The sequence below is a fragment of the Centruroides sculpturatus genome, unplaced genomic scaffold (genome assembly GCF_000671375.1).
Source record: "Centruroides sculpturatus isolate CEXI.00-Female unplaced genomic scaffold, Cexi_2.0 scaffold1592, whole genome shotgun sequence".
Classification (NCBI taxonomy): Eukaryota; Metazoa; Arthropoda; class Arachnida; order Scorpiones; family Buthidae; genus Centruroides; species Centruroides sculpturatus.
Window position 1 is genome coordinate 113,092 of NW_019385884.1, and position 24,857 is coordinate 137,948.

The 24,857-nt window shown below is 27.5% G+C and overlaps 1 protein-coding gene across 1 annotated transcript in view; it reads right to left on the bottom strand.

Annotated features, from left to right (window-relative positions):
- The window catches only part of LOC111612394 (insulin-like peptide receptor), a 93,260-nt gene extending 68,649 nt beyond the window's left edge, over nucleotides 1-24,611 (bottom strand). Inside the window, exon 1 of the mRNA XM_023353598.1 lies at nucleotides 24,421-24,611. The gene's annotated coding sequence lies outside the window, so the exon portion shown is untranslated. The remainder of the gene's footprint in view (nucleotides 1-24,420) is intronic.
- Nucleotides 24,612-24,857: the final 246 nt, after the last annotated feature.

A 24,857-nucleotide genomic window follows, 5' to 3' on the forward strand; every position in this document is an offset into this window, starting at 1 on the left:
TAGGACAGAATTTTCTTGGGTCAATGATTTCATTTCAGAAATGAAAAAGGATTTGATTAAATATCTTGCAAATATACATCTGTGAGAATATGGAAATTTAAGGGGAGGGTTTTAGATAATACCTACTGATGATGCTTACTACTCATACTGTTACAGTGGTGTCTTCAATTTTTATATTGTACTAGCTTACCCATCGTGCATTGCTGCGATCTCAGAAGAAACGAAATTCAAGCAAACTTGTTATGATAAAATTCAATTTACATTTTATCATTTTTATTGAAACTTATTATTATTATTTATTTTCATCGGGAAAACATTTCAAAGTGTCGTTTCAATTCTATTTATTTATTGGGGTGTTTGTGGATACACGATATTTTTTGTTTTTCCGTCTGGTGCGTACACGAATAAATCAGAAGGTTTTCTGACGCGTGAGCCAGCCACATACAGTTGTCCATGCGAGAAGCACAGATTCTCCAAATTTTGCCCGTACACTTGCAGCGATTGTCAGAAGCGCGATATTCCCCATTTATATATATATATATATTTTAATCCTTTATAATTTTAATTATTTAATTGCTCCTTCCTCACTTCCTTGGCGTGTTGTGAAATTTCTGATAGTTGGATAATAAACCGTTTTATTGTAATTTGTCTTTTTAAATTATTTTGAGTTGATATTAAAATTTGGAAAAGGGGGATCCCTAGATCGGTAAAATAGGCGAATTTCCTCCTACAACTTCGGTTGTTGTTCGGGATACAGTTAAGGTTTTAACAAAGTTCGAGCGAATACATAATTAGCAAAAAAAGTTAAAATAAAGTGATTAAACAAAAATTATTACAAATATCGTAAATAACAGTTCACAAATGCATATATAGAGATATTTTTTGAAATAGGGGGAAATGGTCTTCACAATTTGAAATCAATCGAACACACTGTCTCGATACACTCGTATAAACGCGCGCCATCTATCGTGGGTTAAATGTACTATGCAAGAAACCTTCACGGGAGTGTATTAAAAAACTTTCCTAAGTTTTATGGCAATCGTACTATGCCACAAACCTGCGCAAGAGTATATTAAACAACTTCCCAAAGTTTCATGGCAATCGGATAAACGGTGTGGTAATGCATGAAGGGCATAAGACAGACACACAGACATACATTCATTTTTATATATATAGATAACTTTAGGCTTAGTTTTTAAGTTGACCGTTACCTTGTATAATTCTATTATAGCATTACCTTTAACTAATACCAACTGATGAGGGACTATTTTCTATTGGGAAAATAGTCTGAAATGCATTTTGGGTTTTCGTTTTCACACTTATGTAGTAATTTTTTGAGTTTATTAAACTGTTTTCACTTTGATCTCTGAGTGTTTGTGCCCATCATTGGTCTGATAAGCCCTCACTATTATCTGCCTCACGGTTGTGAATAATTTAATTAATATAATGTATTTGTTTTATTTATGAAAGTCATTGAATCTGCAATTCTAAAATTCTAACATAATTAAATTATCAGCATAAAAATAAACATGTACAGAACATATTAAATTTATTTTATTTTTGCAACATATAGTAATATAAACCTGACTATAATTTACAATCTAAAATTTATATGATTGCCAATAATATTTATTAGTATCAGAATTTTTAACATGTTTTTGAATTAATGATGTAATATATAATAATGTATAATATTGTAATCTGTTTGTATGTCAGATTTAAGTTATAAAAATAATAATTTAAAAATTATTTTTGTTATCTCTTTATATTCTGTAACTGTTTGTTTATGTGGATAGTTACTATGGAAATTAAAATATTCTAAAACAGTTGTTTACAGATGAACAAGTAGTGCAAAACAGAATGTTCCAAATACAGAGAAAGTATTTTTCCTATATTATAAATTTGTGGAGTCTCACACATTAGAATGCTTAGAATTAGAAGAAATATCTGTTCCATATTCAGGTAAATCTTTTGGTTATTTATTATGATTTATACATAATATGTTTGAAAGTTTACAATGATTTATACATATTAAATGTGTATACATAATTTTATTTAATAATTTTTCATAAATATATTTTTATATCAAAAGTTAGATTAATATTGAATTCTAGGAGTAATATAAAATTAACATAAAATATTTTAAAGGCATTTAAGTTATAAAAATATTTTTTTAAAAAGTTCATTTGTTTTTTAAATTAATTGTTGAATGTACTATATAAACATATTACTAAAATAATTTACTAATCACTACCATTGATTACATATGATACTAACTTATATTACAAATAAAAACTTATGTCTACTGAAATTTTTTCAAGTATTTATTTTGGTAAATTTTGCATTATTCGCATCATTCATATAAACTAAACACATTACAATTTAAATAACTTAATTTTAATAGTAAATGTTTAATGTTGTAAATGTGTAAAATCTTCTATACATAGCATTTGTCTTGAATATAAATCTATAAAATTATTAAATTTTCTGAAATCAATTGGTAAAGGATCCACTCAATGACTTCAATAGCCTAAGAAAAACCAAGTTGAAAAAGAGAAAAACTAAAAGGACATAAATAGAAATAATGAAAAAAAATAATATTCCATACCATTTGATCATTGAGTAAACAACTACAAACTGAAACAAACAGAAATCTAAAAACCTGACCCAAATAGTTGAAAAATTTAGGTTGGAAGAAATTTCATTTGCTGAATCTTTTTTTTTTTTTTTTTAAAAAAATCAAAAATTAAGAAAAGATAAATAATTCTCAAGGATTATGTACAAACAATATATTGAGTAATAATACTATAAATCATTGCCAGAAAAATAAATTTGACATTTAATAATAGATGCTAAATTCATTCTAGGATTGTAATTTTATTTTAAAATGTTCATTTAGACACTTATTATTAAAGAACACTTCTAGCCCACAACATAAATAGAGTATAAATTGATTAGCCTAATAAATACAGCTATAATAAATTGGATGTAATAAGCCCTCCATTTTATTATAGCCATATTTATTAAGCTAATCAATTTATAGAAACTTCTTTTTAAAAACGGAAAAAAAAGGGTTGTTGTTTGTTTTATTATAGGCTTACATAAAATATAAAATGTAATTAACATACTAACATCAAAAATTACTACATTACTTTTTTTTGGACTTTATCAAGTTATAAAAGAAATTACAATTTCACTTAAAGTATCTGTTATTTTTAAAGTAGAAATTAATAATTTTATTTTTAAAATGAAAAAACAGTAATGACTAATTTCAGCCTTTTTATAATAATTTTTAAATTTTTTTTTTAATGATAAATATACACTTATTTTAAAATAAATTATTTTATTGATTCATTTCTGCTAATTCTGAATTCTAGAAAAATTATGTTTGCTGAATATTTCTATTATTTATAAAATTTACAAACAATTTATAATGGATAATACTGCTTTTATGAAACTACTGAATTTTTAAATGATTTGGAATTAATAAATGTACAGATCTGCAATTTTATAATGAATTTCAAATGCATTGCTAATTTTATTATCTTAATTCAATAACACAATAATAATAAAAATTTATTTATAATATTAATATTTTACACATGCACACACAAGGAAAATTTACAGTATATTAATATTTACAATTCCATTAATAATGGCTTAATTTTCTTCTATAAAAACATTTACTGTACAATAATACTTTTTCAAAAATCTTTGAAAACAAAATTAAATACTGTATTGTCTAAATATCAGTCTAGACAATCTATAGAAACAATAAAATGTTTATGGATCAGACTGTTGTTTAAACTGAAAACCAAAGTTAACTGAATTTTTTAAATTTTATTTTTCATCCTATTCTGAATTTGAATTCAAGAAATATTTGAATTTATTATTTTCTTATTTGTAGCTTTTTATCAATTCATTTTAAGTTTTTGAACTAATTAAACAAGTTTTTTTAAATTTTCTCTTTTTTTTCGAAAAATAAAAACTTTAATTTTGTTTCTGATAATGAATAGATAATAAAGGAAATAANTTAAATATTTATATTATAAATATAAAATTTAAAATAAAATAAAAATCAGACAATTTGGTTTATTATTATTTTAAAAAATGTATGTGTCTGCTTGTGTCTGATATGTTATTCATAAATGTTTATATATAAAGTAATTTTAAAAAATTTTTAACAAAAATAATATAGCACAATCTGAAATCTAAAATCAGAAATTATGTAATACTATCACACAAAAATATAAATTTTATATTATTTATTAACTTCAGAATAATTTTATTGAATAAATGAAATAAATTATTTCATTAACTAATTTTTAATTTGACATTTATCTTATGCAAAGTAAATTTTAAAAATTTTGTTTGTTTGTGGCACAGTTATATCTGTGCAAGGCCTTTGTAGATACATTTCTGTTTGGATTTGTGATGATGTTGAATTTCACCTTTTCTCTCAATTTTTCTTCACGAAATTTTCCTTTTTATTTATATACTTTCCTATAAACTCCATTCCATTATACTTTATAGAAAAATTCAAGAGTCTACAAATTTCAAACAATCATAAAAGTTTATTTTAGAAAACAAATCTGTGATGTCACTGCCAATAGACCAGTTCACCACTGAAAACACAACATATTTAATTTCATGTTTGGTTATTTCTAGTTTGGAAACAGTAAATTAAACAGACATCACGTACCTCAGAAAAACCTTTAACTGATGCGAAATAAAATTTAATACTACAAACGTTTTCGGTCTTTCCGTATTTAAAAATTGTTCCAAACAAATGTTTTTTCGTATTTAATAACGTTTCAAACAATTTTTTATTTGAAGAAGGACCCAGGAGGGGTCTGAAAACGTTTGTAGTATTAAATTTTATTTCACATCAGTTAAAGGTTTTTCTGAGGTACATGATGTTTAGTTATTTCCGATATGCAGTTGTTCGTTATTATTACTAGTAAATTAAACAATTTAATAATTAAAGAACACATGACCAAAATAAAGATATGCAATTAGCTAATGATACTAAACACTGACAAGTACATTATCTAGTAGAAAATCAAATGCAGTTAACTATTCAATGGATTTAAATTGTCAGCTGCTTAGAAAACTAAACTCTTACTATTGATTCAGCCTAGCTTAGTAATTGTCAATAAACTTTATATATATTTATTTATACAGTAACAGTGAAATAATGTTAGTTTTGATCTAATTTTGAAATTGTTATTGCATTCATATTAGTCAATAAAGCCTGAATTTTTCAATTTTTCTGAAAGTTATAAAATCAAAATATCAAAATATAGTCAAATTCATTTTAAAAAATTTCACCTTTTCTTATAATTAGTTTTTTAAAATCATCACCTGGTAGTAAATTTCCTATACTTATTTATTTTATGTAATGTTAAAAAAAATCAAAAATTATAAAAATAAAATTTACTTTCTAATCAAATTATTAAAACACTGGATTAATTCAGGAAATTTGATTTAAAAAGATGGTGATTAAGCTGTCACTTATACTAATAATTATTATATACAATTTTAAATTAAAATTTAGAATATTTTGGAAGAAAAAAATTAATCCTGAGTAGGAAAGAATCAAACACACAATGTCTGATAATTGTGCAAATGCATCACTAGTTATGCTATCTGGATCCTTGTGCAATCTTTGCTTCCAGACCTATTAACTTGAGAGAGAACCACACAGGTGATAATTTTATATAAAATTTAATTTAATTTTCATAATTTGTTGTTTCTAATAAATATATAGAAGTAAAACAATAGCAAAAAATTCATAGTTTATCATTTTTTAATTCACTTACAATATTGTTTAAACAAACTTTCAGACTTTGTCCATAGATCATGTCTAGAATATATCAATATAAAACAATTTTAATTACTTCCACAAAATTTATTATTATAAAATATAAAGTTTTAAAATGATAAAATAAAATTATTCTTTTTTAATCCTTTATTATTTTATTTTCAAATCATATATTAAATAATTTTTTATCTGAAAACAAAATATTTATGAGATATATACAAAAGATTTAAAATACAAATAATGCATTTAATTTGTTGTCATCACAAAATGCAAGATTTAAATTTTATATTGTTATTGAGTTATTTTCACTTTCTTACAAATGCAAATTTCATTTATATATTATGAACATTTCTCTTCCTAGTTTAAATGATGCATTAAATACCATTATCTGAAAATAGAAATGTTTTTTGAATTTAAATTATATAGCATTCAAAAATTATTTATTTTGATATTATTCTAATTGGTTTTGTGAACTGAAAAACATTCTAAACATTAAAATTAGTGATCACTAAAAGAGGGGGATTGATTATAGTGAAGAGTTCTGTTGTTTCTTGCTATTCTTTGTGTATAGCAATCATCATATAATGAATAGTTTAACTAACAAGAATACATCCAAGCTTTGACATCTTGGATTTTTCTGAAATTTTAATATGTTTTTGTACACTCTTTCCATCAATGCATGATAATGTGATTTGTGCCAACAAACAGTAGTTTATTAGAACATATTGTTTAAACTTTTCCACATGCATTATATACAGTGGGTGATCGGTTAACGAACATAATCCGTTCCAAGACTTTGTTTGCTATCTGAATTGTTCATTAACCGATTATCAATTTACCATACATTTGTAAAGGAATTTGATTAATTCATTCTGAAGACCCCAAAAAATAAAAAATATATACTTTCTTATTATGTTCATTTATATGTAATAATAAAAATACACATATACACAATCTTACATTTTTATTAGTCATGTTTTTTTCCCATTTGTAGAGGTTAAAGAATCTGTCCAATGTTGATTGCTTTTCTCTCCTCTTCAGGATTTTTCGGAATTAATAATATCATTGTAATTGTAGAGATCCCCAAGCCTATTAACCTCAACCTGGTTTGTATGCCATTCTAAGACTGTTGATCTGACATCCCCCACTTCTTCAAAGGATCTGTAATAGTAGATATCGGCATTAATCCTCTTTTTCATAATAAAACATAAGTTGCTGAGTTTCTTGGTGTTCTTCATTCAAGAGTTCTTGGCATTCTTCTGTCATCAGATCCATTTCAGGTTCCAATATAAGCTCTTCTATGTTTTTTATTTCTCAGAAGTGATTTTTGTTACTCCTTTAGCTGCTTGAGTCTTCTTGGTTATACTGTATCTTTCTTAGATAAGATTGAACTGCACCCTACTGTAGTTTTGTTCAAGCCATACTGCCCAGCAACATCAGACATCTGCTCACTCTCTACCTTTGCTATTTTACCTTTCGAAAATAAAACTCAACGCAAAACTTAATGAGTGCCTGCCCGACAGTCTTGTGAATACTATAAAAGAATTGTTTCTGTCAGAAAAATAAAAGGCTGGAATTACAAGGGAGAGTTTCAAAGTTCGGAGGAATACTATCTGATGAGTATATTCCGGGTTGAGTGTCGATGTCGACGTCGCCAGCACTCCAAAAAGCTTCAAATTGTTGCCTGAAGACAAGGGAAAATCAGTCGGTATTTGCTATTTTTGTCGCTTCTTTTTATGTTTGTTCAGTGAAGTGTTCATTATCCAAACATGTGTTTGTTGTCCAATCATAAAAATCTTTTGTAAAAGTGTTCGTTATCCGATCACCCATTGTATTGAGTTCAATATATGAATTGTAACAAGAAGGTATGAACAAACAAGTAAAGCAATCAGGTTAAAAAGCTCAACATCACAGGTTTGTCCTGTTTTTCCCACAATTTTTTCTGAAGTGTGAAATCCAATGAATTATTAGAAAATATATTTGGCCGAAAATACTATTTTCTAATAATTCATTGGATTTCACACTTCAGAAAAAACTGTGAAAAAAAACATTGGAAAAAAGCAGGGCGAACCTGCAATGTTGAATTTTTCAACCTGGTTGCCTTACTCACTCATCCATATGTATATGTTACCGGCCAAACTAGTTTATCCTACGCATGTCAGGATATACTAGTTTAGCCTAGGATAATCTAGTTTGACCTAAATAGTTTAGGCTTAACTAGTTTGACCTAGGCCGAACTGATTTATGTAGTACAAATAGGTGCTAGTGTAAAAAAAAATAATTTTGTGTAATTCGAAATGCCACCACAGTACACCCAGTGGTTAAAGTGTACCTAGGTAATAGCAATGGTGATGCTTCAGTTGGGTTGATTTGGTTAGGTTAACTACATTTTTAGTAGACGTTTCCTTTTTTTTTTCTTTTGTTCAAGAACTACCGTGAATCAATAACTAGTGATGTTAAACAATGGGCGGCCTGCCGGCGGCTCCCCTCTGGGAGGAGTCCGCCGGGAGCACGAACAGTCCGAAGTGCCACCATTGGAGTTACCTAGGTACACTTTAACCCACCCTGTAAAAATAAATAAAAGATTAAATATTTTATATGTTACACTAAGAAACACAAAGTTCATTTTTAATTTTAATTTGACTTTAAAAGTTATTATTATTATTTCATTTGAGTTTTTGAAAATACTTTCAAAAGTTAACCTTTAAAAGTGCATGGCTTAATAAAAAAATACAAACTGATAAGTACTGATTAGCTTATTTTTATTTTGTAGTTTTGTACAAGTGTTGTGTCACTTCTAATCAATACCGTTTTTTATAATTAAGTAGACTATGTTTGAATAAATATTGTTCATCTAATTGATTGCCTTTTAATTTTATTTTAACCATTAATATACTTAAATCAGGCCTGGCCAACCTGTGGCCCATCACAATAAAATTGTGTGGCCCACTAAGCGATATTATATATCTATTAAAACTTTTGTTTTCTGTTTTGTGTATACCAAAACAATTAAATAAATGAAAATTTGCATGTGTCATTGTTATAATGCACAAGTGTGAGTACAAACTCTTGGTATAACAATGAAATCTTATTCATTTTGTATTTGTTTTACTTTTTTAAAAGCATGTTTGCCTAAATTGTGGCCCATTGTAATGTTACACGTGATCAAAGTGGCCCGTGAAACAATTTGGGTTGGCCAGGCCTGACAACTGATTATTACTGCGTGTTTTTCATTCATTAGTTTTAAGTTCAAACAAATACTTCAAATTGTATAAATATAAATATAAATTTAACATTAAGTATTACGTTTCTTATCTAAACATACAAAGTTTTAAAATAAATAAAAAAATATTCTTATTTGTTAAAAGTTCTATAACAATATTCAACATGATTAAAAATTCAGTTTTAAAAGAAATTCTTAAAAAAAATTTTTTAGAAATAAGGACTAAATTGACCACAATAAATTAAACATTAGTTATGATGATTATTTTCCTTTATGTAAAAATTCATAATTTAAGGGTTAAAGCTGTTTAACAACTTATAAATTTATAATTTTATCAATTACAATTAAACCTGTATCTTGAATCTCATGGAAGTGAGAAAAAAATTTGAGATACACAGGTTTCAAGATAGAGGTTCCTATACAGTAAACAGTAATAGGCTTAATAAAATATTTTTAATTGGGACATAAGTACAAACTTTAAAAAATTCTCAAATGAATTTTTCCTTGAAATAACTGTATAAGTAGCCTCAAAAGAAAGGTCATCTCTGCCAGTGAAAATGTTATTTCATAGTGGTGTTCAAAGGACAACAAAAGAGGATTAAATGTATATATATTTTTTAAAATGTGTATGCTGCACCAGATGAAACTTTTTTAATGTTTACATGCAGTGGTGATATTCAGCAGGTTCGCACAGGTTCGGCCGAACCTGTTGTTAACATTTTCAAAGTTTTCCGAACCCGTTGTTAAACACACGTAACATTTCTCAGTAGTTTTGTTTCTTTTAAAAAATATATTAAAATATACGTATTATACTCTGTAACACTACTAAACTAGAACCTTATACCCTGTTCGCCTAGTGCAACCTCCATCGACCGTTTCAATCTCGACTAAAACGAGGTTCAATCGCGATCTACTCGAGAGAGTTCTCGAAACTAGATCCAGTCATAAGAGAGATCCCACAATCCCACGCCCGTGAGAAAATACAAAATGGCTGCGGAACACGTGTCGGGCGGAACAACAGTGAAATAACAAAGATATTGTATTTTGAGAGACGATGACATCTGTCTATTATTATAATAATACCTAACGATAAAATAAATGATTTAGAAAAGTTTTTCTTGTTTAACTGCTTTCCCTATGACTTTTTCTGATTAAAAAAAGCCAATTTTTATGTTTATAAAATATTTTGAATGAAAAATATTAAAATATGTACAAAATAAACCATTTTGAACACTCTTTTTTATTATTTATAAAAAAACTATAGTTCTGGCATAAACAATGTTAAATTTTAACTGACTTAATTTTGCGAACACATCTTTTTTATTTACATGGATATCTTAAGGTCAGTTTTTGCGCTAATGTTGCTAATGCACCATTTGAGTGAAAAAAAAATTGTTAAGGAAAAATATTCTGTTAGCAAACCCTTTGTTAAATATTTCGAATATCACCACTGTTTACATGTCGAGGTGAAGAATAGTAGCCTCAAAAGAAAGGCCATCTCTGCTGATGAAATTGTTATTTTCTGATGGTGTTTGATATGACAATGAAAGAGGATACTTATACAGTTAGTCAAAGGAAAAATTCATTTGTGAATTTTTTAAAGTTAATAATAGGTTTAATTGGAGGTAAGGTATTTTATTAATTTAATTCAACAACAAGTACAGTACACATCTGTATTATGTATAAATAAAACATTTTTGACTTATCTTAACAGAAATAGTTTTTCAATAATTTCTAATGCCCAACTTTCTTCAACTAATACGATGCAAGACAAACTAGTAGACAATCTGAGAAAAGCAGCATTAATTATAACTATGTATTGTATTGCAAGATGTTTCTCAACTACAGTTTATACTATCAAAACATAGTTGCTGAGCTTAGAATTTGTAATTGACACTGATCTTGATCCATAATTTGGGATATAGAGGTTCCAGAGAAAATTATCTGAGATAAACATGGTAAATACATTGAACTTGGGCTGAAAATGTAGGGGAATTTCGAGATAAACATGTTCAAGATAGGCAGATTCAACTGTAAGCAAAATAAATGGCATAAGAAATTATAAAAAGATTACTTCAGATGCTTAACAAATTTATATTAAAATTCTGGCATTTCAAATACAGTGATACCTCGACTTACGCTACCCTGGGTTACGCGATTTTCAAATCTCGTCGATTCATCTTTTGTTTGAGCACCACGCAACTCTTGATTACTCATTCTTTCAACACTATTGTTCAACTTACATGTTCAGATGTATCGCGCAGAATCGACACATAGCTACAATTTATTTTGTGTTATTTATTTCTGTGTTTGTTATATCTACGGAGACTTGAGAGACTCTATGTGGTGATTTCTTGTAACAATGAGCGAATCAAAAGACGAGATAAGATTAACAAGAACATTTATTAGCTTACATACATCTGACTTGGATTTTACACACATTGAGAAATTATACCCAACTTACGCGGTTATTGCTCGGTCCCACCTATCGTGTAAGTTCAGGGTATTACTGTATTTAAACAAATTTCCCTAAATGATCTTGAATATGGTTTTGGCAACAGAGATTATATTAAAACATAATTTCATTCAAAACTTACTAAAAAATTTGTAAACTGTCAAATTCTCAGGACATTTATAAATATTAAAAACCCAAAAAGTTATATTTAATAGATTAAAAAGAAATCATAAAACTTTAGTTGATTATCAAATACTTTCAACAGTAATTATTCTTTATTCTCAAAATACAATATATACTGAATGAAAAGCAATAAAAAAGGCACAAATAAATAGTAAGTTAATAAAAGGCAATAAATAGAGAGTTGTTGTCAAAATTAAAATCCAAAACTAGGATCTACAAAAGAACTATATTCTAAATACTTTTAAAAATAAGCAAGTTTGCACCAAGAATTTAGTTGCAAATAGTTTCTATTAATTTTCAATGCCTTTAAATCATTAACTGTTTTTATTTACTGTATACTGTATGTAATATTTTTATATACGGTGAAATCTCTTTGTAATGGGCACTTTCAAGATTGAAAAAAAATTGTCTGTTATAGAAAGAAAATTTCAGCAAAAAAGTTTTTGTGAAAATTGCCTTTAAATGTAGCCTGTATTATTTTTATTTACAAACATATAATACAAATACCATGCAAAAACAGTAATACAACACATGACAGTAAGTGATGAATTAACACAAGGTCACTGTATTATATACATAAAAAACATTTTTAAAAATTCAGTTACAATTGATTACAGCAATCTGCTTCTTGCTATGCATAATTAAACTTTGTACCAGCTTTGCACCATTTGCATCTTTTTTATTGATGTAAAACTGCTTGAGTTTTGTTTATGTAATCCAGGGCCTATCTCTATAACAATATTGATGGTTCTGTACAAAGTATCATTTTGGCTATGAAACCTGTTTGTCCACTCCTACTTGTAACAATTCATTTATAGAACTCAATATATAATGCACATGGAAAAGTTTAAACAATATTTTCTCATGAACTACTGCTTGTTATATCATGCATTAGGGAAAGGGATGTACTAAAACATATTAAAATTTCAGCAAAATCCAGGATGTCAAAGCTTGGATGTCTTCTTGTGAGTTAAACTATTCACTATGTGAAGAGTTTGATTCTTTTGTGAAATCTCAGAAAGTGACTTAAGGAGTGTCTTTGTATATTAGGGTATCTTGTGTACTTAGTTGGGACGATGATAGTGATGGTAAATACTGCTTCATTCATGCAATTATGTTGTTTCCATATCATTCCTTACAAACAGTTTTACATTTGATATTTATTATATTGCTTAAAATTTTTCAAGCCATTGCTGTTTGATGTCAATAGCTCAGTAGTTGTTTCTTGATGATAATTTCCACAGCTTGTGTTTTTCCAATCTTGAACACTTCTGCTAATTTTCTCATTCTGGGCTTCTCTCATTTGTGTCATTCAATTTCCTCATTTTTTAATATCAGTAATTTACATGAAGCCATATCAGTGGCATGTGGTGACAATTTCAAAAGGGACCAGATATGAGAAAACCTATTTTTCATACTTTATAATTATTATTTACACAGAAAAAAAGTAATTTTATTTTCCTAGATCTGTTATATATAACAAAAGAAAAGTATGACAATCTGTCAAAAAAATGACCCCCCAAGATTTTTAAATTTTTGAATTTGGGGGACCTTGAAATGTTGAGAAATGCAAAAAATTTGGATTTTTTTTCTGTATGTATGGATGTTAGTGTATGTGTGCTGGGCATGATTTTGTTCACTCTTTTTGAAGCTTAATAACTCATAACATTTTATCAAAAGTTTCTGAAATTTTGCAAGGAGGTTTATTAGGGTAATCAATTTTATTAAATTTTGATGGTTAAAGATTGAAGGGGTCATGTCATATCAAGTAGGTTAAATTTAATGACAATTTTACTCATTATTAGCATTTACAATTTTTTTTAAATAAAACCCATCTCTACCTTCAAAATTAAGTTTTTGCCATTTTATAATAATTAAAAATATAAAAAATTTTAAATAAAATAGAATACAGCACAGAAATTGCATCATTCACAGATTCAAACTGTGCTATGTTTTGCTGCAAGGGCTTTGATTGGCTTCTCCTAATGAGTCTCCTTCCATGTTGAATTCAAAGCTTTCTAATCACATATACTATCTTTTAAGTAGATGCATACTTTAGATGAAAACTTTTAAGTGTTTTATGATAATAGAAATACAAAAATCACTAATGGAATTTTGTTTTCAATATGCTAAAAAACAAAATCTCTTATTACAGAACTGCCTGGACACACACAAAACACAATAGTATGACAGGAACATGTGTCTGCAACATAGTCTTGTTGATGAATCAACTAAAGAAACCCTGAGAGGCATTCAGGTTGGTTCGTGGAAGAGTTGAACTCAGCATAAAGGAGGGGGAGGATGGACGGGAAAAATACACAAAAAAATATACATTTTTCACTTGAAAGGTTTCAAGTACAGTAGATCCCCCTATAAAACAAGTTCATATAATTCGAATTCGTATATAACGGCGAAAAAATTGCTCCTGTATTTCTATAAACATGCTAAAAGAGACTCATATAATTCGATAAAACGTCACTGCTGACTCGTGTCATGACAGGATTGGTCGAATCTAGACCAATAACAGATATTGCACAAACTGTTGAGTTTAAACAAGCAGCGGACCTACTAAAAACCATTTATTATTTAATGTCCATAAAAATTATATTTATATTAATGATGTCTCCAAAGTTCAGCAAATTTTTCGCAGAAAAATAATTTATCAGGAAACACGCATGCCCCCATTCGATGCACTGCTCCACGACAAAAACAAGCTTAAGCAATTGCATTGTCAAATGGTGCACACTCGGTAAGTAATCCTACAATTTTTTGTTTATAGCATAGTTTATATGGATTATTACCAAAAAATTATATGTGTTTTGGAAATGTTGAGTCAAATTAGTATAGAATCGATTAATTTTATGGAAGAAAACCTTTCAAATAGCTGTCAGTAAACTGCATACATGCCAGGCTGTGATTGGCTCATGTATTTAAGGGCTCATAAAACATGAATTTCATAAAGAATGGAACGTATCTACCGTGTTATAGGGCGGGTCGACTGTATAAATGCATTAAAATTAATATTTAGACAGTACTTCAAAAAATTTAGGGGACTAGCCTAGTTTCCCTAGTCCATTTTTGGCATGCCACTGAGCCATATCAATACTTACAGAACCTTTTTTCAATACAGAAAAAACACAAAATTTTGTCATCATCATAATTATAATGGATAATTGTCAAGTTTTATATGGTACTTTCTATTGTTACAGAAAAATTTTAAATCTGACATAAGTAACAAGAATGTGGAAAGAGAAAAAAATGAAAGGGATGCAATGGGGACATGACAAGGGACTGAATGAATGCCCACAGAACTATTTTCAACCAATCTCATAAATGTGATTTATATTAATACATTAAAAAATGCTGTTTCTACTAATCATGGCTGTAAGATAAAAGTGATCCCTACTGACTGATGTGAGCAGAAACACTAAGCAGACTCCTAAAACAGCATGTTTACAACACAGAAATTTTACTGTCATAATAAAAGTGTGCAGTCAAATCAATTTTAAGAACGCAACAAGGACTACTGTATTGATTTTTGGAATTGTTTTTACTGCAACTGCAAAAACTCCAAACAAGGAAGTTGACTCAATGAGAATCTATGTGTCCATTAATTAAGAGCACTTCAGACATCAAACAGTGCATTTCATGTGTCCATGTCTGTAAGGAAGAATATTCACTTAAGAAAGGTCAAATGTAATGAAGTTACATACTTTTTTTTTATATACCAGACAATAAAAATTGTTACATAGGGGTGCCATTTAGAGAGGTTTCACTGTATATATAAATTGACTTATTTAAAATGTAATAATTACACTGTTCATCAACTCTTTGTTAATATTTTAGCATTTTTTTTTTATTTACTTATTTTTTTCCATTATCCTGTATGCCCACATTTCAAGATCATTTTCCTCTTTTTTGTATTTGTGAGAGTCGAACTTATTGGAATAAATTGTTAAATATTTTTTTTGTAAGAGGAACAGTTTAGAGAAATAAACCGATATTTAAAAAGAACATTAAATTGTTTTCCCATGAACTTAATTCCTGGTTGAAGATGATATATCCAATGTGTCACCTGGAATCTACAAAAAGACGAAAGAAAACAACTATTGGTCAGTGGTGAAAAGACAGTCCTAATAAGGCAGTGGAAAAAACCCAATGATCCCCCTTTATAAAAAGGAGGGGTCGATGCGTAAGAGTCAGTCTCTGGAGTTTGGTGTGAACTGTGGATTTACGTGAACGGATTAGCTGCTACCCGGAACTATTCTAATCGCCGCAGTTTGGGAGAATTACTGCCTAAAGAAGTATCAACGTTCGAAAGAACTTTGTGCCACATAGAGACTCGAGGACTAAACGACTATTCGACAACTTATATCAAGGTACTTATCCTCGCGCGAAATATATGTGAGCTCTCTCTCATTAATACGGGTTATTGGGAAAGAAAGTAGATATGTTAACTGAATTGATTGTATATAGCTTAAATAGAACAATAAACGAGCATTATGTATAGATTATGTAGAGTGTAATTCTCTGATTCTCTCTTTGCGCCTCCATCCCGGAACCAAAAGTCTGCACACGCGACCGTTCACGTAAGGAAAATTAACGGCCAATCTGGTTTCTGTGTCTGTCCTTAAGACATAATGGTGTCATCCTGACAGGGTGCCAAAGAGGTGCCGACCCTGCAGTCACATATTCAATAGATTTTCTCCTTATTATGTTTCAGTTTCAATTCTTACATCTTCAGCTATCTTTAAAGGATATATTCTTGTTAATTTTAGTAGTTAAATAGACAAAACTACTTTTTGTAGAGTAAACTATTCACATAAACTTTATAACTTCTTGAAAAATGATGCATTTTCAATTATGAAGTCAAAAATAAGTTGAAAGAAAAATTATTATATCTTATGCTACAATATATAATAGAAATGGTTTTTTTTTATTTAATTAGAAAATATATGTCTTTCATCTCATCACCAGTTCTAATAAACACTATTTATTAGAACAAATAATGGAAGAAAAACCACTAAAGTGTTTTCAATTAAATTTTATTTAAATAAATTCTCACAAGGCTTCAGTTAATTTAGTATTCCAATAGATTCAGAGAAATTAAATAAATTAAAAAGTTCTAAGAATATCTTAAAAGAAAATAATTATGGTATCTACAAATTGCATTTTATTACACTTATATAAATAAAAAAGCTTTAAAATCTGTATAGCTTACAAACAAGTAATTCTTTTGTAGAATAACTTAAAAAGTTAATTTTGTTAATAAAGAAAAAGAAACAATACCAAAGTAATTCCTAACAATGGAATGCCAAACTCTTTGAAAATCCATGATAAAGTATCTGGCAAGGATTCTTACACGACTTTTGCAGAACTTGAACTAGAGGCGAAAGGGACCAGAAAGGAAGTGAAATAATTTTCAATTATACTAAGATATAAAAGTTAAGCTTTCAGCAGTAGGATAGTCAGGTATGGTGCTACCCCAAAGTAGTGGAGAATAAATGTGGGAAATTTTTAAAGTATTTTTCCACGTGTTTTTTCTCATTACTGTTTTGGAAAAAGATTTTATAAACAGTTATGTCTAGTAAAGAAAAGTCTTTTTTTATCGTTACATAATTCATTTTTTATGTGAATTTTTTTTTGTGGTAGTTTTTGGCGATACCCCCAAAAGAATTTAATGGACATATCCATCCCTCACCACTGCCACAAGATTGCCCTGGACGGATATATCCGTCCTTCACTGTTGAGTGGTTAAATAATAAAAGTTCAAAAAGAGTAATTTTATTGAACTATGAAAAATTTCTCTATTAAAAAAAATACACTACTGTAAGAGCAAGTTAAAATTGTGTGTAGTGCCATCTGTTATAAACATTATTTTTTAACAAAAACTTATATTAGTATATAGGATTCATTCAAATATGATGTCATTAAACTCTTTCTTGCCAGTGGACACTAAGAAGACCTTTTTTAATAAGCCCATTATGGGCTTAGCCATGCCCATAACAGGTGGCCAGGTGGTGAAGAAAGGACCACTGTGGAAAATTTGCTGGTGTTTTTTGACCCATTTGGATTCAATCCCAAGTCCCTCATAGTATCAGGATATCATTTTAACCAGTTGGTCATCCAGTCACCAAGGTGAGCCTAACTTTAAAAACAGACAATAGGAAAAAATTAAATTCCTCAATTTACCTCAGAAGAAGAGTCCGATGACATATTACCTTTAGTCTAAGACAGTCTAGGGTTTTTCTGAGCCCTCAAGCCACATAGTAAGCATACTTAGCTTTAAAAATATTTCTGTGTGCCAAAGTTTTAGACTTTGAATAACAATATTTAAATAAATTAAACAAATAATATGCTTTAATTAGAATAAATGTAAAAAAGCTGATTGAAAAAAGGATGATCAGGAGATAAACCAAAAAAATGATTGAAAAAGATATACGATTTCAGTTAATCATCTATGTTACGTGCCAGATGATTTTTCCTTACGTGCCACTTTGGGCATGCATGCCATAGGTTTGCAACCCCTGGTCTACAAGTTACTTAATACTATGTTATATACTGGTATATTTTTCAGTGATATATATATATATATATATATGAGTTGTTCAAATAAAACATAGACTGAACCATATAAAACATACCTGTATGATGTCACTGATCACTTTAGCAGGATTACAGAAATTACAACATAATGACAAAGTTGCATTAGCTGCTATAGGAAAGCACCTTCTGCATTCAGCCATGTATGTAGCCTTTGCATAGATTAATAATAGTTGAAGCTGGAACTTCAACAGTAAACTAAACTTATATTAAACACTTTTCCAGCTACTAAATTTAATGAAAACAAATGTTTCCAGCCTGATTGATGAGCCTTTGTCAGATTTTTAAAAAAAAGGAAAGGAAAAATATATAATTTGCAAACAATGTTGCAAGCATTGACAATATTTCAAGCCAGTTGGCAATTTTGTAATGATTTTTTCAAACTGGTACTGTTTCTTTACTAGGCCTATTATAAAATTTATTGAAGATATGTTCAAATTTTTTTCTCCTAAAAAAGGACTAGAGTCAAACCTAGGCAAACTAGACAATTACAATTGCTTAAGACTTGGATCTGAAAGTCACCAAGGGAGACCCATACATTGGGGCACTTGGGGCAAGTGCCACACTTTCGTCTAAGTTGCCCTTTTCCTAATCCCAAAGAGGTCCCTTAACAGAAAATTCATGACTTCTAGCCTTTCTGCAAATATAAAAGAACTAATGAATGATGTTTGTCCATTGTCCCAAGCAACTTCACCATGTTGACCAAAACCATATTCTTTGTTTTCAATGCCATATTAGCCTCAGTGCAATCAGCACCACTTTATGGGAGCACTGATCTGACATTTGATTATAGAATTTGAAGCTTCTTGTATATTGTAAGATGCCCTTTTTTTAAAGTCTGCAGATACCACTGAAGGCACCTGTAAATCAATTTGTAAATTTTTACTTTTTTATATTTGAATTTAAATAGTTAGTGAACAATATAAATATATATATATATATATATATAAAACATCATAAGAGATGGCACCTAACACCTCACTCTTTGGTTGGTTGCATAATTTATTTAGTAATTAACCATATCTATCAGGCTAGATATGGTTAATTACTAAATAATTGGTTGGAGTCTAGCTTTTTAGTTAGTGAACGAATTGAATATTCTCAAAACCAATGAACTTTCAGGCTTTCATTTTATTACCAATACATATAAAGTATGGCTAGAAGCAAGTATTGGATCAAACTGGTTGGAAAATTATCAGTATAAGATTGGCAGAATTTGGTATCACATCATCTCTAGAACATATACCATATTTCTGTACAAATAAGAGCATGCCCTTATGTGAAAATTGTTTGTTTGCACATTTTTTTAAACAAGTTTTGCTTTATATATTAAAAAGCTTTTTGCCTGTATTATTTAAATTACAAAAAATTAGTTACTGTGACTAATGAAGAGGCCTATTACATACTCAGCCTATTTAATTAACTTAACCAAAATGCATTTCAGCCTTACTGGCCAAAATGCATTTTGGTTAAGTTAATTAAATAGGCTGGGTGTGTAATAAACCTGTTCATTAGTCATAGTAACTAACAGTAAGTCTTGCTTTGCTTATAACAACTTGCTTTTGTGTGTTCAGCTTGTTTTGGCTTATAAGAGTATTGCAGCCTGCTGTGTCAATCTACATTAAATGTACATGTACTGATATGGTTATTAGTCACTAATAAAAATAAAAAAATGTTTCAGATACTATAAAGGTTTTTAAAAAATAAACAGTTTTTTTTTAGGTACTTATGAAATCTAGTGCTGATTTTGCTCCCATCTATAAGAGTACCTAAAAAACTTATATGCATGGAAATATGATGTGTGTATATATATATATATACTGTATATATAATTATTATATTAAATATGATATGTTTTTTCTTCAATATCATTTTATAAAACTTTAAAAAAAAACAATAAATTGACATAAAAGAGATTAAAACTGATAATGTTATTTTTATTTTATTTATATACTAGATATTATTCCAATAGTGAAGTTAGTTTCACAAGCTATTTTTCTATTGTTATGCAAATACCAAATTCATGAAACCAGTTCTATTTCTTATTTTTATTTTGGTATCTTTCCAAAACATTTTCTACAAATATAACATATTTATAACGAATTATTAAAATACAAAGCAAACTTTTATTAACAACAATAAATTATTTTAATACATAATTTTTAAATCTGTTTCTATTTTATCTAACTTGTAATCTAAATTTTCTTACAAAACTGTTAATGACCAGCTGACATGTTAACTGATAATTAAAAACAAAACAAAATTTCATCAAGAATAAGTAACAACACAAACACACGATATTTCCTTTATTAATTCATTTCTCCTATTTATTCTGACTATTCTTGAATAACATTGAAAATATTACAAAATAATAATATGATATTTAAATAATTAATACATCTCTATTTAACAAGGTAGCATCTCTTAAATAACTGCCTGAAAATATCAAAAAAATAATAATTACAAAAATTTCAGAAAAGAAGTTCATATATATAGCAATTATCAGAATTCAAACATAATACAAGAATTATTATAAAAACTAAAATATTTATATAAGGTAATTTAATTTATATTTATTAAATATTTTTATCTTTCAACTATTTTAATATTTCATAGTTTATCTTTATTAAAAATTATAAAGTTAAGATTTTATGAACTGTTTTTGTCATTCAGTTTAGTATTTGTTTATCAGACAAATATTTGAAAAAAATAATGTTTACATTGATATAAACAATCAACTGTGTAACAGTTGTTTTTCTGTAAATTTGGCAGATTTTTTTCTTAATTTAAATTAAGTGCCTTGTAAACAATACTATGAAAATTTAGTATGGTTCATTATGATATAATGAACCATACTAAATAAATTGTTTTGTTTCCTCCACTGTATAAATTTTAATTTTATGCTGCTAATATAAAAGAAAATTTTTCCATGTTAATAATATAGTCATAACTATATTATTAACATGTAAATCTTGTTAGATTTCACACGCATAACCAGAGCTATTTTCCAGCCAGAACACATTGGTACATCCTACTGGCAGATAGCATAAAAAGTATAAATAGCCAGTACATAATATTAGCAGCTGCTTAGTAAAAAATTCTATACATTCACTCATTTTATATGCATACTGGCAATAATTTTTTTTAGAAAAAAAAGAGCACTGCATACAGACATACTATTAATGAAAATTTTTCATCTTCAAATTCAATTGAATAATTGAAGTTTATGATCTATTAAAAAAATCCACAATTTAAATTTAAATGACTTATTGAACTATATAATTTTTACTACAGTTTAAATACTTGTAAAAATATCTTTATATTTTCCATAATTTTAATTGTGAAATCTAAATAGATTTAAATTTGTAAACTATAAATAGCATTTCAACATTACATTCAGCAAACTTATTACAATAATGATTATAATTGCTATGCTAAATATATCTTAGTAATAGCTCAATATAAATCTATATTAAAATCTTATTACATTAAATTATTTATCAATACACTGTTTTCATTTTGCAATCAAATATTTTTATACATTTTGAGTGTGTAGAAATAGAAAAATAATCAAAATCAGATATTTTTCATATGGAAAAATCAATTTGTAAAGTCAATCAATTTCAAATCAACTTATAAAAGAAATTTGTATTGTTCTTTACATTTTTGTTATATTAAGTAAAGATTACAATATATAAAATAGCATACTGTATGTTCAATAATATGTAGATAGCCTATATTTTAAGATAAATTCATGAATTGTATTTGACCTTAAATCTAATACAAACTTATTTTAAAGTTATAATAGTGGTTTCACAGATCTAAAACCTATAGTAATTTTCTAAATAAACTAATAAGAATATATAGAAATAAACAAACAACACAAGCAATGAAAAAGGTTTTAAATTTACTAAGTTACTAATTAAATATATTTATATATATTTGGTTTAATTCAGTACACAGGTTGTTGTTTTATATCAAAAACTATTTTTGAATAATTTAAACTATTATTTTTATAATAGACTCAAGATGAAAAAAATAGATACAAAATATTGCACAAGTTGTTTATTAAAGTGAATTTTAGATAAAATGTTTCATTTTGAAAATGACAAAAAAGACAAATTTTTAAATATAGAAAATTTTTTCTATATATTAAAGTTTATTTGTCTCTATTTTTGGCAAATTGCCAGTATCAAAATTTCAATGAAACTTATAAATTTATATGTATATAAAGATTATGTATTACTATATATGATTGTTATCTCAAAACTATACTATAATTTTTCTGTTAAAGCTTTAATATTTTTATTATTGTTATTATTTCATAAAATACTATTCAATAATTCATGACACTATAATGATGATCAAAACAATGACATTAAAAAGCAACTATTGCACTACTCTTGCTTTGGATAAATTAATTCAAGAAGTCTTCTCAACATAATATCATACAAGAATAAAGAAATAGAAATGGATTTCAGGAAACTTTAAATATTATCAAAAGCATACTTAAGAAATTTTTTAATTTAATTAAGGAATATCAATTATAAGCAATTTAATTTTGAAAAATTTAGTAAAATATTTATTGAAAGTACGTTATTCCAATAACTTTGAAAAACTTTAAAAAATGGCAACATTCAAAGGTCAATGAATACATTTGTTTACTCACCCCTGAAAGAAAAATGCTTGAACTAAGGTCAATAAAAAGACATTTGTCTGCTGCTACATAACAAAAAAAAAATTTTTTTAACAAATATAATTTTAATTCTCCTCAAATATAAATGACATAATAAATCTGAATGAATAACCTATTTTTTGAGGAAAACAAAAGTAATTTAATCTTGTTTCGATATATTATTATATCTACATAAAATGATGAATCTAATTTATATATAGAACAATTTTTTACTGTACTTCTATCATTACCCATATCACTTATGATTTTTAATTATTTATACATAGAATATCCATTACATAGATATTATCATCAACATAATTATTAAATATTTGTTAATCTGTAAAAATATTATAAACAAGTAATCATTAACACGCATACCGTACAAATTAAGTAATAGTTATAGCTACTGTAACTATTACTCAATTTGTATGGTATTTGTGTTTCACATGATTTGCTTCTAAAACATACCCCGGATTAAAGAAAATCCAGTCTTGCTTCAAAAAACATGGATAAAAATTCACAATTAGTACATTATGAATTTTTTCTTAATTTTGCTTTCTTAAAATATATAGTAATAAAAACTACCATCTTCAAAAACTTCTGAAAAATCCCAATATTTTAAAATTTGTCATGGTCTGACAAACAAAGTTATTTAAGCAGAGAGCAATAAAAGCTTTTTATATATTTCTCATGTAACACTTAATATAAAAAAACAACAACCGATTTACAACAGACATATTATATTTAAATAATTTGCAACATCCAATGGCTATAAAATGTTACCATATTTTTTGAATTTGCTGAGCTTTTGCAAAAAAGAAATTTATTTGATCATAGGGCTATGAAAGGGTTTTTAAACTCGCCACACGTAACCGAATACACCGACCATAACCATTCTTTCACAGACATATATTGTATTAATTAAGATACCTCGCCAGTAGACGCATCCTTAATGTAGAAATTTTTGGGGGGGCGACACATACATAAGCGAAAACTTATCACTGAAGCATGTTTTTTTAAAGAAATTCCTTCACATTTAACTCAGTTATACTGCGAAAACTTATCACTGAACTATGTACTGTACACTTTCAATAATTCCATCTCTAAACATATATAAAGTTTATTTATGAAAAAAATAAGTGTGACAGAGAAGTAAATGAATGTTAAATGCAACTGTATCATATAAATATATCAAATTTTGTTATCTACAGCAAGTATGTAAGATAATACAACTTCAATATCAAACAATGGGACAAAAAAACATAATCGAATGTGGTAAAACTAATTAAACGTATTGTAAAACGATCAAATTAACAAGTTTTCTGCCAATTACGATAACGTTAACATATGTTAACGACTTATTTAACTTTACATGTGTGCAACTTTACGCGTAATCAGTAGAATAGCATGGGCGATCATTAACTTAAATATCGGAAAGGAAAATAACTTCTTACTCTAAATGAACTTGGTCGTGAGAAAATAACATCATCAGACATCACTGTCAAGGTCTGTAGAGTTGTTATTATTATCAAGTCACACGATTAAATAAAATCGATAAAACAAACTGTTTAACTCGCAAATGCGTCTTCATCTGTTTACGTAAACCTAAATTAATATTCCGGGAGTAACTGCCAATCGACCAATCAGATTGAAGTATTTTATTTTGTTGACATCGTTCGTTTATATTTACGGTCGGCAAAAATGTAAAATAAATATTTATATTTAAAAGTTAAGAAACTTCAAATAAATATCTACGGTTATTAATAAAGTACTGTATAAATTTATTTAAACAGAAAAATATAAAAAGTTCCGATAGATGGCAATACTTTAAAAAAGTTGTTTACGAGATGTCTATTGATTTTTTTTAATATATATGAATGCCAAACTCTTT